General features: G+C 38.4%; 1 pseudogene; it reads right to left on the bottom strand.

The window, feature by feature from the left end:
- Positions 1-3,673: 3,673 nt before the first annotated feature.
- On the bottom strand, positions 3,674-4,968 carry LOC110588606 (annotated as a pseudogene).
- Between the last annotated feature and the right edge of the window lie 15,067 nt (positions 4,969-20,035).

Here is a 20,035-nt window from a genome sequence, read left to right as displayed (position 1 = left end):
TGTTGTTTATATGTGTTGTATTAGTTTCAGGTATATATACATATGTAGTGATTCAATAATTCTATATGTTACTCTGTGCTCATCATGATCAGTGTAGTCTTAATCCCCTTCATGGGACACCTGGGTGGCTCAGTCAGTAAGCCTCTGCCTTCGGCTCAGGTCATGAACCTGGGATCCTGGGATGGAGCCCCGTGTCAGGCTCCCTGCTCAGCCTGGAATCTGCTTCTCACTCCCTTCTGTCCCTTCCCCTGCTCTTGCTCTTTCTCAAATAAATAAAATCTTTAAAAAAAAAATCCCCTTTATCTATTTCATCCACCCCCCACCCACCTCCCATCTGGTAACTATCAGTTTGTTGTCTGTAGTTAAGAGTCTGATTTTTGTTTTTTTTCTTTTTTTCTTTGTTCATTTGTTTTGTTTCTTAAATTCTACATGAGTGAAATCATGTGGTATTTATCTTTCTCTGACTGACTTATAGTATTATACCCTATAGATCCATTCATGTTGTTGCAAATGGTAAGAATTCATTCTTGTTTAGGGCTGGGTAATATTCCATTTGTGTGTGTGTGTGTGTGTGTGTGTGTGTGTGTATACCACATCTTCTTTATCCATTCATTTATTGATGGACACATGGGTTGCTTCCATAGTTTGGCCATTGTTCTTAATGCTGTAATAAACACAGGCGTGCATATATCCCTTCAAATTAATGTTTTCATATTCTTTGGGTAAATACCCAGTAGTGGAATTACTGGATCATATGGCAATTCCACTTTTAGTTTTTTGAAGAACCTCCATACTGTTTTCCACAGTGGCTGCACCAAGTCTACTGCTCTTTTAAAACAGCTTTAAATGAGGTATAATTTACATACCATAAAAACTATCTACTTAAAGTGTGAAATTCAATAATTTTTAGAACCATTCTATGTAAACGGTTCGGGCTTGTCAACTGGCAGGATTTATTTTAAGTTGAGCAGGTGGGAAGCCAGCCATGAAGTTGAGGACTCAAAGCACTTTTCTTTGATCATCTCGTGTGTATTTTGATCTGAGACCTTCAGATCTTGTTTTTGTTGCTATTGTTGTTTGTTTGTTTTATACTTTTTATTTACTTTTATTTTTTGTGTGTCTTTTTGGTCAAAATTAACTGTATTTTTTAGTTTTACTTCATTGGGATGTGGTAGCAAAATTGGCACACACAAAAAGGATGCTGATATTGGGCCTAATTAAGGTAAATACCTCCTACCAGGTCGTAGGAAAATGGAAATAGCAAAGATAAACATAGAAATTGGAGGTTTTAAAAAGTGAGTTCCAGTGTTAGTTCTGCCATAAACTATGTGACTAGAGGTGACTTTTCCTCTCATCTGTCAGTGTTTGGATTTGAGATCAGTCATATCACCATTATAACACTGAGCCTTTTGTCAGTGGTATGTCCATTTGTAGCCATGTGAGGCCACACAGGTCCTGCTGAGGAGACAAGGCCACAGTGGTTGAGGTGCTTTGAGGACCTGGGTTTGGCTCAATGAGCCTCCCTGGGTTTGCTCAGATTGGGCAACCTGGGCCCAAAGTCATATGGCTTGACAGTTTGGTGCATCATACTTACACTTTAAGTAGCAGGGAATAGAGGGATGGGGAAGGATCAGCACTTATTCTTGAGTGAGGAAGCCAATGGAAGCAGAACACTTCAATTCTGCTTCTAATTTTTCTACCCAGGCTGTTTGTTTTAAACCAAGTTCTGCCCAAATGGAAAAGATCTAAACTTTTCTGAAACCTCTTTTCTGTGTGTGTGTATGTGTATGTTTTAATCCTTTCTTTGTTTTAACAAATCTCTACGTAATCTCCACATCTTCTGCAGAAGTGGTGCCTCTAACCCCACCCTAACATAGCTTAGAACACTCATCCCCTGGGCACCTGTGGCTCAGTCGGTTAAGTGTCTGCCTTCTGCTCAGGCCATGATCCCAGGGTCCCTGGATGGAGTCCCACACTGGGCTTCCTGCTTAGCAGGGAGTCTGCTTCTCCCTCTCCCTATGCCCCTCCCCCTGCTCCTGCTTGCTCTCTCTTTCTCACTCTCTCTTAATTAAATAAGTAAAAAATATAAAAAAAAAAAAACCAACACTCATCTCCCTGATTGTTTGCCATTCTTTCCTGAAATTAAATATAATCTCTCCTAGGGCTCTGCTTTTCCTTTTAGTTTTGAAGTTCTCTCCTCCCAGTGTCCACAATGCTCAATATGCTTAGAGTAGAGTTTGATGAACAGGCAAAGAAATAATCCCTTCACCTGGACTGAAAGGCTGTTGGTGTGGAAGGCAAGACTCCTGGGGCACAGTCCTATGTTCACTCTCTAGAGATAGGATAAACTGTTTTTATCTTTTAAAACTCAGGAGATTAAAAATTTGTATTTCAGTATTAAACTGATAATGCTTTGTAAGAGGTTATCCTAAATTCCTACCTGGTCTCCAGCAGAGAAAGATATTTGATCAGAGCTGAGAGTGTAAAATCTTCCTATTTCTGGTTTAGAGCTATGAAGTGATTATATGTAACCTACTGCTCCTACTCCAAAGTAATGCTGTAACCTAACTTAGAAAATTTCTTACAGCCCTTAAATTCTTTATGACTGAGATTATTTTCTTCATGACTGGTAATTCAGTATCTTCCAACTTGGTCACTTGTCCTCACTGACTGCTATTTTATTAAACTTGGAACTATAGGTAGGGTACAAAGGGAAATTATTAGAAGCCCGCTTTTTTTTTCTAGGGAGGAGAAAAGATCAGGTTGCCGTATCTGCTCACTTGTGTGTGGAACAAGAACTGGACCCCCTGTCCTGGAAGTGTTTTGTTTGTTGGGTGGTGGTTATAAAAAGTAAATCAAAAGCTGAAGGGATTTTTAATGGCTAACAACTCTACCAGCTGTTTTGGCAGGACTTAGGATTTAATACTCCCTCAGTACCCTTAATGGAGTATGAGACCCAAATCAGTGCCAGATGTCTCCAATACCACAGTCCTGGGCTTTGCCTCACCTGCTTCTGAAAGTGGAAAAATAGCTTCTTTGGGAGACAGGCAGATATAGGTCACAGCGAGCCCTAGAGAGTGGGCTGAGATCCTAGGCACTGCATTGTGCCAAGCCTCAGAATTCTAATCTTGTTCAAAATCTTGCTCAGAATCTTGTTCAAAAGGTTCAGCTACTCTATCTCCTACCAGCCTGCGAACCTCTGAGGTTTGCAAGTGAGGGCTGAGAAGGCACTGAGAAGTGGACCAGAGAGGGGCTCGCCCCCTACCCGAATGGAGTGGAATTTTAGTGCTACATCTCTTCCTGATCTGGGCTTAGTAGATCCTCCATATGCTTCTAACAACCCCTTGACTCCTTCTTTGCTAACCAACCATCTGCACCTGCCAAACTAGAAAAAGGAAACAGCAAAACTCTCACATATGTCCTGCAACAGCTCCTTCCTTCCTTCGGAGGGGCTTGCATGTTCCACTTCCCCCTGTCCCCCCCACCCCCGCTTTGGAGTCTTATATCTGTTCCTTGAAGACAAAGGGAAGGGGTTTGAGTCCGAATATTTATTTCCCCAAACCCACCCTTTCTGAATATTGGAATTGTGGTGGCATTTTCCCTCAAGATCCCTCTGCTTTGGCTCTAGAGGCTCTTCCAGATGGGGGATGTTGTTATTGGCAAAGGTAAGCATCTAGCCAGATTCCTTCAGTGAGTAGACAGTATGGGTGAAGACTGAGAGCAGGGGCTTGCACTAGTACTTTATGCCATGATGGCACACAGGGACTGCATCAGGGAAGCCACTTTGTGGTAACTGCGTCAAGGCATTGTGGGGAAAATGTGGTGCTCAATTTGGAAGTTGAGATGTCCACTAAGTTAATCACTGAAGGCAGACATGTAGACATTGCACGTTGCTGGGAGCCAGGTGGAGCCCCAGTCCATATTCCAGTCATGATCATTGTACATGGGGATGTGGTTCATCTGTGTCACCCACACAAACCAGTTGATTTCTAGGAACCTGACCATGAAGAAAAGGCCAGGAAGCTTTTCAGTCCCAACAACATCCCCTAAGTGAGGAAGACACTGGTGTAGAAAGTGACCATTCAAGTAAGTCCACCCAATTTTTCTGCTGGGTAACAAAATAGAAAATATGCCAATGGAAGTAGAGAGGCAACAAGTTTGGAGGCTGAGTTGGGAAGAAGTATTTGTGCTGGTGGTTGTAAGGCATGTACTTTTTCTTGTGTGGCCCAAGCTCCCCAGGGAGGATCTTCCCCAAGGCAAAGAAGAAGGGGCACATGTTGATATCTGGGTCTTTGCAGAAGCAGTTGGGGTTGAGGTGCTGGAGGTGCATGTAGTCCAACCAACTGCTAGGGGTTACTTTCAGGTGGCCAATCGCAAAATGATGTAGCAGGTGGTTCCATGAAAAAGTGCCGAAGAATGACAGATGCCCAAAGTCATGCTGCAGCCAGCCAGCCTGGGCCTGAACTGTGCTAAACAGTGCATACAAAGGAGGAAGGGCAGGAAGGAGGTCCCAAAGACCCAAAGAGTGAACCAGGCAGCTACATCCAGCAGCAGGATGTGGAGTAGGTACAGCAAGAGGAAGACATGATTGGCCTTCATGAGCCCCTCTGCTCCACCATGGTCTGTAGCTGCCAGAATATATCTGTTAGCTCTTTATTCTTAGTAGGCTCAACACTGGGCTGCTCCAGACACAGCTCTCCAATCTGGGAGAGAGCTCATATACTTCCTCACAAGGACCTTGTTGTTGTGTGGAAGGCTACAGAGGGATCTGTGGCATCCTGTCCTGAATTGTGGCTGATGGTGGGGGTACTCCCCCAGAGTGCCTGGGGTCGAACATGCTGATTTTGTACACCCTCTAGTGGATCATGAGCCATCGTGCCTGGAGTGCTGCACCACCTTGTGCCAGGTGAAGTTGCATGGGGTTGGCTCCTGGGCTAGGGTCTTGGCGGCCACAGAGTTGGGGGCCATCTGCACCTGGCGATGTTGTGCTCCAACAGGGTAGGGGCTGTCAGGCATGCACTTGGGAGCCTGTAGGGTAATGCACCTGTTTTTTTGTTTTTGTTTTCAAATCAGTAAATACCCTTGCTTATACTAGCTGTCTTCCAGAGTGTTTTAAAATCACTGTCCTTTTTGTTCTCTTGCCTGTATATAGCTAGCTATCTATCTTTTATTCATTTGCTTGCTTCCCTGTATTTTTTTCCAGGAATTTGGGATGATTGCATGTGTTTCCTGCCATCTTGAATTACAGTTCAGTTGTCTTCCAAGTAGAAGTTCTCCCAAGGTGGTCAGTCTGATGGGAGACCCCCACAAAACTGGGACCCAAATTATATATATATACTCTTTCTGAGGGTGAAAAAGAAGAAAATCCCGTCACACTCCTGAGGACTACAGGAATTTAGCCTTGTGTTTGAGAGTGGGGGCAGGGAGGAAATGTCACTAAGAAGTTGTAACCTTAAGCCAGCATGAATTTGGAGGCTAAATTCATGGATTTTTATTGTCTATACAAATTCAAGCCATTAATTTATTAAATTGCTTTGAATCTATGGTACACTTTGTTTTTTGGATTTAAACATCTGTAAAATCAAAATGCATCCTACTAACAACAGCATCTTCTCTTCAATGAAATACTGGAGTTTAAAATTTCCTGCCAGAAGCAAAAGCAAATTCTCTCTGGAGTAACACAACTTCATTCCAGTCTCAAAGAATTCCCACAAATAATTTTTCATGGAAAATGAGTAGCTCACTATAAACAATTACTAACCATATGAATAACAAAGCAAACCATGTATGAGAGCCAGCAGAAAAAAGGCAGGAACACTGCATTGATTAGATTCTTAGAAATTGAGTGGTTATTCAAGAAAAAAAGAAACTTTTGGCAACTATGTTTAAAGAAATAACAGACAAGATTTAAAACATCTTTAGGGAACAGGGAATTATAAAAGAGCCCCTAACAGATTTTTAAAAGAACCATATAGATAATCCATAAATGCTTTGAATTTCTTAATGTGGTGTTCTTTGTTTTTCCTTTAATGATGTCAAAGTGATGTCATTATCGTATTAGCGTTCTCCAGAGAAATAGACTCAAGAAGGTGTGTATGTGTATAGAGAGATTTATTTTAAGGAAGTGGCTTGTGTGATTGTGGAGGCTGCCAAGTCCAAGCTTTGCAAGGTAGGCTGGCACACAGAAGACCTAGGGAAGGGCTGATGTTGCAGCTCAAGTCCAAAGGCAAACTGTGGGCTGAATTTTCTCTTCCTTGAGGGGAGTCAGTTTTTATCTCTTAAGGCCTTCACATGATGATGAGGCCCACCCACCTTATGGAAGGTAATCTGCTTTACTCAAAGTCTACTGATTCAAATGTTAATCTCATTTAAAAAATAACCTTTGGGGCACCTGGGTGGCTCAGTTGGTTAAGTGTCTGCCTTCTGCTCCTCGTGGGTTGTGGTCTCAGGGTCCTGGAATCAAGCCTTGGTTTGGGGCTCCCTGCTCAGCGGGGAATCTGGGGAGTCTGCTTCTCCCTCTGTTCCCCCACCCCGCTTGTGCTCTCTCTCAAATAAATAAAACCTTAAAAACAAAACAAAACAAAACCTTTTACAACAACGTCCAGACTAGCGTCTAACCAAACAGCTGGGTGCCCTGGCCTATCCAAGGTGACACATACAATTAACCAGCACAATTATGTTTCTCATTCTGTACAGTTTTGGCTTTCCAGAATTAGTCTTCAAGTCCTGAAAATATTTGCCTCTTGAAGACAACTTTCCTAAACATTTTACTTATGCTAATTTCAGTCATGCAATCCCTTTTTGTGGAATACCATATTGTTTCTTATTCTTGCGTGGGAAAAAGGCTATATACCTTAAAGCCATATCTTCAGTATGGTCTGTGCTCATTTTCCTATATTCTTTTCTATCTCTGAAGTCTGAAAATAGCCTAGTGGCATGTTAGTTAGGATTTCTCCATAGCGCTCTTGCTTCTGTAAATTATGCATTCTAGTCTGAGCACAGTGTAGTTTGTACTCCATCTATATTATAGATAACGGCTATTGCCAAGCTTTTTGTATGTAGTTTTTCAGTGTCACGTTGACCCTTGACCCACTAGCCCAGAAATGTCTACCTTCTTCTTTTTGAAGCTAGCACAGTACCTGGAAGGTGAAATTTAGAGTCATGTTTTGAAGATGGTGCTATAGCATCATTGGTTAGAACAGAAAGCCAGGGAGGTAACAAATGTGGCTCCTCCTGTGGGTGTCAGTTTTCTTCATTTGAAACTCCAGCCCTAGAGAACTCAAGCCTTTGTGCAAAAATGTGAGTTGGTGAATATTGGCTGTTAGGTAGTTTCAGTACAGAAATATGGGGCAAATCACCCATTGTACTGCTGGTGTCTTAGTAGCAGCATTTTGTGTATGAATTATAGCATCTCAAAGAAACTGTTTTGATTTACTTCTCTTTCTCTGACTCCTCTTGTACTTGAAAATAGTACAAAAGGGGCACCTGGGTGGCTCAGTTGGTTAAGCGACTGCCTTCGGCTCAGGTCATGATCCTGGAGTCCCTGGATCGAGTCCTGCATCGGGCTCCCTGCTCGGCAGGGAGCCTGCTTCTGCCTCTGACCCTCCCTCCTCTCATGTGCTCTCTCTTTCTCATTCTCTCTCTCTCAAATAAATAAATAAAATCTTTAAAAAAAAAAAAAAGAAAATAGTACAAAGAATGGGAAATCCCTGAGAAACTTTTTGTCATCAAGGACATTTCGACATGTTATATTCTACAGAAAGGATCTTTTTACACAACAGTCTGTATCTGCAGAGATAAAAATTCTTTCCGTAACCTTCTTCAAGTTGATACATATAGTTTATTTTAATACCTTCCCTGTCAGTAACTGTTCTAGCACCACAGTATGAGTCAAATGCATTTCCTGTAACTTTTTTTTTTCCTTAGGAACTTCTAGGGGAAAGTGACAATTGGATATCTTTGACAGTGGCTAAATCTGTTTTTTTTTTTTTTTTTTCTGACAAGGGGTAAATGGAATTTGTTTTTTCTTAGTTTGACAGCATTTCCTTGTCAAAGCATTTATTCTTAAATGATTCAATAATTATCTAAGAGAGTTTTAGATGATTTTTTTTTCCTGAGGAGTTTCCAAAGTTTTTAGACCCCAAAGTCATGTCACTCACCATAGCATTTTTTTTTTTTTTTTCCTGAGGAGTTTCCAAAGTTTTTAGGCCCCAAAGTCATGTCACTCACCATAGCCACATAAAGATATGTGAGATGGCTGGGAGAATGAGCAATAGACAAGGTATACTTTGTTAATACTATGTACTACATCCAATCCAGAGAAGCCATAACACCAAAGATAGACACCACCACTGCTATGACTATTGGTGGGGATGGAATGCTCTAAGGGGCACTTTTGACATTTTGGACTGGATACTTCTTTGTTTTGCAGGGCTATCCTCTGCGTTACAGGATGGTTAGCCACATTCCTGGCCTCTATCCAGTAGATTCACCCAGTTGTGACGATCAGAAGGTTTCTGGACATTGATAAATGTTCCCAAGAGGTAGAGGAGACAAAAAGTGCCCCTGTTTGAGAACCACTGCTCTAAGTCACTGTCATAAATCTCGGTCTTATGCAAGGCTGGGGAGAGAAGCACCGAGCTTCAGGAATTACAGTCCACACGATTTCAGTGGGTTGAGCTGTGATAAGGTGGTTTCTAAAGTGTCTTTTTAGCTTGTCTTAGGATGTCTTTTGGGCTAACAAACTTTTCCTGTGGTTTTCTATTTCTGGTGGAGAGGAGCAGTATTCTCTCACAACAGAAAATGAAGTAACAAAGCCTACCTTGTTTAAAGAGTTAACTCTTCATTAATGGTCAAAGAGACTGTATAGAAATGATGTATACAAGTCAAATGTTATGGGCATGGATTCTGGAGCTGGACAGATTAAGTTGGAAACCCAGTTCTCTAATGGCAGGCTCCAGGCTGGGTGATCTTGGCAAATCACTTACCTTTCCCCATGCCTCGGTTTTCTACCAATAACACAGGGATAATGGTAGAATCTACTTGAGGAGCTGTGAGAATTAAGTGAGATAATATGTATGAAGTGCTTAGAACAGTACTTAGTTCATAGGAATGTTGGATAAATGTCAAGGGAGACAAAAATAAGGTATTTTACTAGAAAAAATGGATACATAAGTTGATTAGGAATTCTGTATTTTGTAACCACATTAACATAATTAAGCCATGTCTGTTTCACAAGTTCTTTGATAATTATTGATTTAATATTACCATTACTACAAAGAGCATTACAAATGAAGTCTGGTATATAGTGAAATCTTGACCATGAAAACATGAAAAACTAATTATTTACAGTTTCCTGATTTAAAAAAAAATGTGGCCCATAGGTAGATGTTAGTCCTATCCTCAAACATTATTAGAAACTTTGTCTTCACTTGCCTCAATCATCAATCCTATACCCCAACTTAGCCTAATTTCAGATATGACAAATATTTCCTGGGCCCCTTTAATTTAGTTAATTAGAAGTGTCTGGCCAGGACATCTAAGCCCAAAGATCCTGAGCATACACATCTGAAAGCTAGAGGTCCGTACCAGGATTGGTGTTCCAGAGTGAGGACCAAAGCAGGAAGAAACAAAAAGATTTAACCAATAGTCACTCAAATCCTCTGAGTCTGCTTATCTTGTCTTCATGCTGTGCTAGGAACACATAGCGAAATTTAGCTATAATCTCAAGTACTAACTGCAGCCATATATTTTTGTGGTTTAGATGAAAAAATAAAAAAGTAGGCGGCAGATTTTTATTGTGAGCACAGGTAACTTAGGATTCATAGAAATGTCACCTGGACCTGGATTCCTATTATAAATATGAGTTCACACTGAGTTCCATTCCTTGTTGTCTTAAAGAGGTTATAAAAAGCCCATGTTAAACCAGATATACAGCAAACATTATATGCATATTATTATTATTATTTTTATGGCAATAGTAAGAAACTTCATTTTAAGATCCTGGTTGTAGAATGTGATTTTAAAGCATAAAGCAAATATAACTTGTCTAAAGAAATTTAAGACTTAGGGATATAATTGAAGGAAGTCAGTGTGTGGTGTGTACTGGGCCAAGTTCAAGTGGAAAGCAAAGGCGCCAGAGTCTCTTCAAGGACCTGTTTTGAGTCCCTTCTCTTATGGTAGGAATCACAGAGGAGTGGGGCTCACTTGGGCACCTTTCTTAAAGGAGCTTTGCTTGTCTGCTCTGGAGGTATCTGTTGGGTTGGTTTTCTGATTCAGTTACTCTTCAAAAACTATTTCAAAGGAGAGTTGACATTTATAAAGATATCTATAAAGTGTTAAACTTATATTAGCAAAAAAGTACTGTCGGTAGTCTAGTTTACTAAATAATTAGCTACATACACATTTGCCATGAAGTACTTCACACACTTAATCGGGCCAAAAAAAAAAAGGACATCCATATATATTTATTTTTCTGTAAATATAACTAAATAGCCAAGCCCCCTGCTTCCTGCCACCTTCAAACTAGTGAGAAATTGCTGCGAATCATTTTTTGTGCATGTTCTCTTTCTTATAGCAGTTGTGTATATATCCACGAAGTTACAGGTTTATAGGAAAATGGGAGAAGGCCTCTAATTGTCACTCCCTCATGACTGTAAAAATCCATAAGGTGGACAGTTTCAGTCTAGCCATGCCTGGCAGGGCACGGGGGCCTCACTGAGCCTGGGGCTCTGGTGTGCAGAGTCCAGCATCAGAATCTGGTATTATTTACACTTCTGTGTCCTACATTTTTCTATTAAGATGTTGATCCTGACGGAAGAGAGTTTTAATCCTCTCTGTATGCAATACCCTGCTACTTGTTACTCTAAAGATTTTATCCACCACGTTTTATAGCTTTAACTACCTGTGTTCCTAATTTGTTACCAAAGGTTTGCTCTCCTTCAGGGCAGGCTCTGAAAATGCCAGTCCACTGCCAGTTACCAGATATGGCTCTGCTCCCTTTTCAAAATCCTCTCTTTGTGTTCCTTCTCCTTTGCCCTGGCAGTAAGAAGTTGTTATGGATAACCTTGGCTTTTTGGCAGAAAAAGAGCAGCTTCCAGACTAAGACCTGAAAAAAATCTACCCTCTGTGCAGAAGTCATTTCTTTCTGATGCTTCCATTGCCAGGCCATCCTGAACCCCTGTGGCTGCCGGAACCCAGAGGTTAAGGGCTCCGTGTGTTCTCTGGAAGATATGCAAGTGAACAGGATAAAGCTGAATGAAGAAAATCCAGGCTTTGATCTCTCATTTAGCAATGAGACTTGAATGACAGATAGCCACATTTTCTAAGTTTTCTTTTTGCAGTATTTTATTCTTTCTCCTCTCAACTTTTTTCCCCTACTTTTAAATTGCTCATACATTTTCCCAAGGGGACAGCCTTGTCTATTTCCTTCACCTAAAGAGTATGAAGAAGTTGTGTCTGTTTGATCTCTTGTGTGACTGCATTGCAGTGAATGTTGAAACAGACTGCTGTTTAAATCTTAATACACACCCCTTGCAGTGGAATGGGAGAGCTCATGAGTTAGAGTTTAAAGGAATGATGAGAACTGATTGAATTAACAAGTGTCACACCAGCATAAGCAGCAGCAGAGCTAGGACACTTAGCTTGCAATGTGCTCATCTTTGTGTTAGAATAACTCTATTTAAACACACGTATTTATTTATTATCATTATGCTGATAACTGTTAGTAATTAAAGAAGATACTTTATTTCTTGCTATATTATCATAAGTAATTCCTGAAATAACCTGATGTCAGAGGTCTACTGAAACACATCTATTTGGGTCTTCCTGTTTTAAAATAAAAGGTGAAAAAGTTTTTACTGGTCATGGTCTTGAAAAAATTGTATATTTTGAATAAAATTTATTGAATTTGAAATGTCCTTTTATGGAGGATCAATATCATATAACCATCAAAACGGAAATTTTATTTATGCTTATTGAAATCCTTCAGAATATAGGAGAACCAAATTCAGTTGGTTCATCTTCAATTTCTATTAATCTTGGCTTCGTGGGTGGGTACTTTGTCAAAGGAGAATGAAATATCATTGTTGGAATATAAATAAAACCAACATCTTTAAAAAAATAAAACCTATCATTTCAAAATATTTTATATATTTTCCATTTAAAACATTGAATGAGGATCTAATTTTTTTTTAAAGGCAACTATGAATATCTTTAAAACTTCAGGGACTCAGTGGTTTGAGTTTTAGTTTTCTTAGATGATATGGTTTATTTGGATTTAGATTTAGCACAATCATATTGTGGTGGCAAATTAAGAATCCTCTCATGGAAAATCACCTGATCAACTGGACCCTTTTTACTGCTGTCCAGCAAATCATCTTTATTTTGTTGCCCCCCTCCTTTTTAAGTTTTAATTTAAATTCCAGTTTAACATACAATGTAATATTAGTTGCATGTGTAGAATATAGTGATTCAACATTTCCATACAACACCCAGTGCTCATCACAAGTGTCCTTCTTAACCCACCACCCATGTAACCCATCCCCCTGCCCACCTCCCTTCCAGCAATCCTCAGTTTGTTCTCTATAGTTAAGAGTCTGTTTTCTGGTTTGCCTTTTTTCCCCCTATGTTCATCTGTTTTGTTTCTTAAATTGCACATCTGAGTGAAGTCATATGATATTTGTCTCTCTCTGACTTAGTTCGCTTAGCATAATACACTCTAGCTCCATCCACGTCATTGCAAATAGCAAGATTTCATTCTTTTTGTTGGCTGAGTAGTATTCTGGTATATATATATGTTTGTGTATATATGTGTGTGTGTGTGTGTGTGTACATGTTTGTATATGTGTATATATATATCCAGTATGTATATATGTTCATATATATGTGTATATATATATCTGCAATGTATATATGTATATACACACACAGACACACACACACCACAACTTCTTTATCCCTTCATCCATTGATGGACATTTTGGCTCTTTCCATAATTTGGCTATTGTTCATAATGCTGCTATAAACATTGGGGTGCATGTATCCCTTCGAATCAGTATTTTTATTTATTTATTTATTAAAGATTTTATTTATTTATTTGAGAGAGAGTGAGAGAGAGAATGCATGAGAGGGGGTAGGGTCAGAGGGAGAAGCAGACTCCCCACTGAGCAGGTAGCCTGATGCAGGACTCAAACCTGGGCCTTTAGGCAGTCCTGGAGCTGAAGGCAGTCACTTAACCAACTGAGCCACCCAGGCACCCTGAATCCGTATTTTTGTATCCTTTGGGTAAAAACCTAGTAGTGCAATTGATGGATGGTAAGGTAGTTCTATTTTTAACTTTTTGAGGAACCTCCATACTGTTTTCTAGAATGACTGCACCAGTTTGCATTCCCACCAACAGTATAAGAGAGTTCCCTTTTCTCTGCATCCTGGCCAACATCTCTTGTTGCCTGTGTTGTTAATTTTTGCCATTCTGACAAGTGTGAGGTGATATCTCATTGTAGTTTTGGTTTGCATTTCCCTGATGATGAGTGATGTTGAACATCTTTTCATGTGTCTGTTAGCCATCTGGATGTCTTCTTTGGAAAAATGCCTATTCATGTATTCTGCCCATTTTTTTTAACTGGGGTGTTTTTTTGGGTATTGAGTTTGATAAGTTCTTTATATATTTTAGATACTAACCCTTTATCAGATATGTCATTTGCAAATATCTTCTCCCATTCCAAAGGTTGCCTTTTAGTTTTGTTGATTGTTTTCTGTGCAGAAACTTTTTATCTTGATGGAATCCCAATAGTTTGTTTTTGCTTTTGTTTCCCTTGCCTTAGGAGATGTATCTAGTAAGTTGTTATGGCCAGTGTCAAAGAGGTTATTTTGATGGTTTCCTGTCTCACATTTAGTTCTTTCATCCATTTTGAATTTGTTTTTGTGTATATTGTAAGAAAGTAGTCCAGTTTCATTCTTCTGCATGTGGCTGTCCAGTTTTCCCAACACCATATTTTAAAGAGACTGTCTTTTTTCCATTGGATATTCTTTCCTGCTTTGTCAAAGATTAGTTGACCATATAGTTGTGGGCCCATTTCTGGGTTTTCTATTCTGTTCCATTGATCTATGTGTCTTTTTTGGGCCAGTACCATACTGTCTTGATGACTACAGCTTTGTAATATACCTTGAAGTCTGGAATTGTGAGGCCTCCAGCTTTGTTTTTCTTTTTCAAGATTGCTTTGGCTATTTGGGGTCTTTTGTGGTTCCATACAAATTTTAGGATTGTTTGTTCTGGCTCTGTGAAAAATGCTATTGGTATTTTGATAGGGATTGCATTAAATGTATAGATTGCTTTGGGTAGTATAGACATTTTAACAATATTTTTTCTTTTAATCCATGAGCATGGAATGTTTTTCCATTTCTTTGTGTTATCTTCAATTTCTTTCATCAGTGTTTTATAGTTTTCACAGTATAGATCTTTTACCTCTTTGGTTAGGTTTAGTCCTAGATATCTTACGGTTTTTGGTGCAATTGTAAATGTGATTCCTTGATTTCTCTTTCCAGTAAATCATCTTTAAAATGAGTATTGAAGTTTTGTTAAAAAGGGAACCAGACAAGTTTGTACAATATAAACCCACTCTTAAGTGGGTTTATCACACTTATCAACACTTAATAATTGCACATGGCCTCCTTATGAATGTTGCTTTAAAGGTGGTTCAATGGCAAGTTTGATGACAGTTAGGTTGATGCCTGGAATTCATAGTGAAAAGGAATTTCAGTATATCTTGAAGCTCCTAAGGTATGTTCTTGACTGCTTATAGGCACCTGAAATTTATCATGTAAGATCTTAACAATGTTACTTTTTTAGGTAGTATGAGGATATTTGATGGATTTATCAATTTTTTGAAGGTTTCTTGGTCACCAGTGTCATTATTCATTGATCAAGGATTTAAAATAATGGAATTTGAATCAGCAGTCATGCTGCTGCTTGTGCTTCAGTCATACCTCTCTTTGGCATACTTTTAGATTTTATCCAGTGAAGTTCACAGACAGCATCTTTTAATTGAATCCAATTGGCATGTAACATGGCCCAAGAAAATGCTTTAGCTAATGAGATGACATCATTATGTGTTACAGGATTTAAAGTTTCAAATTCTCATATGAAGGAAAACTATATTTGTGTAAAACTAGATGGTCAACATTCAATGATTTCTTTATATATTCTGGTCTCTATACTGTCTGCAATTCTCTGTTCCCAGTTAAGATATCTGTTGAATGACATGCAGAAACAATTTCATTTGTCATCAAGGGTTTGTAATTATACAATGTTTTGGAAGGACAGGGGAAGATCTTCCATGGTAGTCTCTCTTACCCACTCCAAGTTTTGGCAGGTGGTTGCCATTCAATAAGCATTTACCAAATAGGAGAATAAAGACCTTCCCTGAGGAACCAAGTTCTGCAACAATTCAATGCACTGGGAAGCAGGAATTGTGTCTTTTGCTTCAAATTTTCTTCAGATTTCAAGAGAAGTAAAAATGCCATAATCATCTACTCAAACACCAGGAATCTCAAAGTACTATTACTTTCTTCACTGAGCAGTCATCAGATATTTATTAAACATCTGTTGTATTTCAAACCCCTTGCCAGTTTCTGCAAATGCAAAAATGAGTGACATATGATCTCAGGACACAACAGGTCTCTGACCAACAGAGAAAAGACACATGAAAACCATTATATAGTGAACCATGACAGAATGACACATACAGTGCTATGGTTGTACAGACAAGAGTATATTAAATGGTGCCTGAGTTTGCAGACTTGAATGGAAAGGATGGTGAGGGATGACTTAACAGAGACTCTTTGATGAAGATGTTGAAGACTTTTCCAGGTAGACAAGGGAATGATCCTCTAGGCAGAGGAAATGACTTTTATAGAAGCAGACGATTGAGAGATTCTACTTTGGAACTGAAGTACATGGATGGGTGTGGGAAAGTGGTTCTGGAAAGTAGTAGAATTTTATTATGATCGATCTCAAATGTTGTTGTAGGTTTAGATTTTCCTATAGGAAGTAAATAAGGACCCATTTTGATTTTGTGGGTCCCATATGTGCCAAATTTCCTTGATGATGGTAATGCTTTCCCAAAATGGCTCAAAAGTCTACCATCCCATCTCAAAACTCTAACCATAACAGTTTATTCATTTGCTCATTTATTCATTTATGCAATACTTAATAAGCATCTAATTTAAGCCAGACACCTTACTATGCACTAGGGGCAGGAAGATTTGTAAGAAAGGGTTCTTGTGTTGAGAGATTGTCAAATGAGTTAACTACTTGAGCTGTAATGGCAAAGGCCAATAATAACCTCCTAATGCACAAACCCAATAGATTTTTTTATACTGACCCTGCTCTAAACACAATTGGTATATAAAATAAAAAGAAGAAAATTAAGAATATATAGGTGTATTTAGACAAAGTATACATCTTCATAGACCATAAAAGAAACAATAAAACAAAGTGATAAGTAGATTAAAGACTGTTAAGATCTAGACTTCTTCAAGATTAAAATGACCCCTTTGAGGTAGACAGTTGGTACTGATATCTTCTTAAAACAGGGGACTGAGGTGAGGTTCCCCTCCTTAGAAGAGGAAGCTGAAAAAAAAAAGACTGCAACATTTTTTAGGTCCATGGATTCTATAAAGCTGTATACCTGCAAAGGGAGAGAGAAGGTATTAGGGACAGCCCTCCAGCCAAATCTAAACTGTCCACTGGGTGTGTAATATCTGCCATATTCCATGGGATAGAAACCCTGCACTGCAAATATAAGGCTTAGTCCTGGATTGGGGGCTTCAGGGAGAGGCCTGGTAAAGAAAATTACAAACCTTTAGAAACATAGAAGAGGAAGAAACAGGGAAAGAAAGACATTTTCTCAAGTGAGTCTATATGCCAAGTTACTAAGACATATGAGGAAAGCTAATTTTAAGGAAGATAGCCAACAAAATCAACAATAAGGAAATGAAAATGAAAAAGATAAATTTGATAATAACTTTAAAAAGTGGTCAAGATCATAAAAAATAAAGGAGTGACATCCATAAAAGAGAAAGACATGAAATAAGGAGCAGAAATAAAATGGAAGAGATGAATATATAGGAGAACAAGTTAGAAATTCTAGAAATAAATAATAGAATCACTGATGGAATGCAGATTTACGAAACAGGATGGGACACATTCAGAGAGAAAATTAGTAATTGAAAGATGACATTAAGGAATTTGTACCACATAGTGGCAAGAGCTGAAAAGGTATGAAACAATTTATCTCTTCTTCTACTGGTGGATGTCAGTTGGTTTGGGCTGCTATCACAAAATATCATGGTCTGGGTGGCTTATAAACAGCAGAAATTTATTACTCACAGTTTGGAGACTGGAAGTCCAAGATGGGGATGCCAGCATGGCTGGATTCCAGTGAGAGTCCTCTTCTGGGTTGCAGATTGCTTCTTCTTTATATGGCAGAATGGGCAAGGGAGTGCTCTCAGGTTGCTTCTATAAGGGTGCTAATCCCATTCCTAAGGCTGTCCTCATGATCTAATCACTTCCGAAAGGTGATTATACTTCCTAATACTATCACCTTGGGGGGTAGGTTTCAATACATGAATTTTGAGGGGACACAAACATTCAGACCATAGCAATGAACCATTTGGGTTGTTCTCAGTTTTTGGTTATTATGAATGAAATTGTGGCATTTTTGTAGTCTTTTTGCAGACATATATGGTGATTTCTCTTGAGTGTATACCTAGGAGGAGAATTGCTAGATTAAAAATAGGTTGATGTTTATAAGGAACTGTCAAAAAATCTCTAAGAGGTTGCATGATTTCACACTCAACAATAATGTGTGAAGAGTTCCAGTCATTCCATGACCTTGTTAACATTTGGTATCATCGGTCTTTTTAATTTTAGCCATTCTAATATGGGTGATTTGGCATCTCATGGTGATTCTAAATTGTATTTCTCCAATAACTGATGATATTGAACTACATTTTGTGTTCTTTTGGTCAGTGGATGCCTTCTTTTGTGAAATGCCCCAGTCTTCTGTTCATTTGTAAAAAATTAGGTGGTTGTTTTTATTTTCGAGTTATAGGAATTACTTGGGTTCTGGATTCAAGTTCTTTGTCAGATATGTGTATTACAAATGTTTTCTCCTAGGCTTTGGCTTGTGTATTCATGTTATTAATGGTGTCCTTTGAATTGTTATTTCCTATGAAGTTACAATTTGTCAGCTTTTAATTTTAAGGCTATTACTTTAATATATAGCCTAATATTGCAAAGATATTCTCTTATGTCTTCTAGAAGGGAATACTTAACAGTCATATTCATGCCCTTTGTATATGGACAAGGGGATTCTTTATAGAGATTTACTATGTTAATTGGAAATATCCTTTTTGTATTTGCATATACTATAGGGAGTTGATTATATATAGATGGGTGCATTTAAAATTGATTCCAGTAATAGATCTGTAGGCTTAAATGGATAGCTCTTCATGTTTAATAATGTACTTCAGAATGAGGTAATCTGATATTATGCAGTATAAGTTCATACTCTTTTTATACTATACCAATAATGATATGCTACTAATTTTACAATACTTATGTTCTTTTTGAGTGTACGTAAAAAAATACTTGCTTTTTACCTTCAACATTGCATGCTTTTCTGCAAAATTAAGTCATGTGAGACATGAAATTTTATATTTTAACTACTGTAGATGTAAGCATGTATGACAAGGGTTATTGTTATAGTTATTGGGAAGGAATTTAGAAGGAAAAAACATTTCATTAATTTAAAACATTGTGGGTACATGACTTGTATCTTGTTTAAATCAAATATATTTTCTTTCTAATTTGGTAAAAATACAACAGAAATCATAACCAAACTCCCCCCGCCACACACACACTTTTTTTTTTCTTTGTACTTTCAAGATCTGTAAAACAGACAAGGGTAAAGGAATTTATAGCTTTTGTTCTTTCTGTGCCAAGGTTGCTCTTGACATTCACTCCAAAATGGCCAATGGGACTAATGTCATGGTAAGTTTCAGAATTTACTGTCTTTCTGCCTCTGGACTCAGTGAGGGTGCTGTGTCTTTCTATTCATTTGTTCTGCTTTTATTTATTTTTAAAATGGTGTTATTGAAGTATTGGGGCGCCTGGGTGGCTCAGTCGGTTAAGCGACTGCCTTCGGCTCAGGTCATGATCCTGGAGTCCCGGGATCGAGTCCCACATCGGGCTCCCTGCTCGGTAGGGAGTCTGCTTCTCCCTCTGACCCTCCTCCCTCTCATGCTCTCTCTATCTCATTCTCTCTGTCTCAAATAAATAAATAAAATCTTAAAAAAAAAATTTAAATGGTGTTATTGAAGTATAATTCACATACCATTTAATTCACCAATTTAAATTGTATAATTTGATGTTTTTCATTTTATTTATAAAGTTGTGCAGCCATCACCACAATTAGTTTTAGAACACTTTCATCACCCTGAAAAGAGATTTGTACCCATTAGCTGTGACTTCCCACATCTCCTTGACCCTTGCCCATTCCCCAGTCCTAAGCAACCACTAAAATTCTTTCTGCCTTTGTAAATTTTTCTATTTTGGGCATTTCATATAAATGCAGTCATACAATATATAATCTTTTGTGACTTGTTTTTTTCACTTAGCATAATGTTTTCATATTTCATCCATGTTGTTGTGTATATAAGTACTTCATTCCGTTTTATGGCTGAATAAAATTTCATTAAATGGCTATACCATTTTCTCTTTATCCATTCACTTGTTGATGGAAATTTGGGTTGTTTCCACTTTTTGGCTATTATGAATTATGCTGCTATGAACTTTCATGTATGAGTTTTTGTGTGGGCATACGTTTTCATTTCTCTTGGATATATACTTAGGAATGGAATTTTGGGCATGCTAATTCTCTGTTTAGCATTTTGAAGAATTGCCAGTCCATTTTTCCAAAGTGACTGGATTTGATTTACTATAAATTGATTTTACATCTATCCTCAAAAAGGA

Source organism: Neomonachus schauinslandi, chromosome 2, assembly GCF_002201575.2.
Source record: "Neomonachus schauinslandi chromosome 2, ASM220157v2, whole genome shotgun sequence".
Classification (NCBI taxonomy): domain Eukaryota; kingdom Metazoa; phylum Chordata; class Mammalia; order Carnivora; family Phocidae; genus Neomonachus; species Neomonachus schauinslandi.
This window is presented reverse-complemented; position numbering and strand designations above follow the sequence as displayed.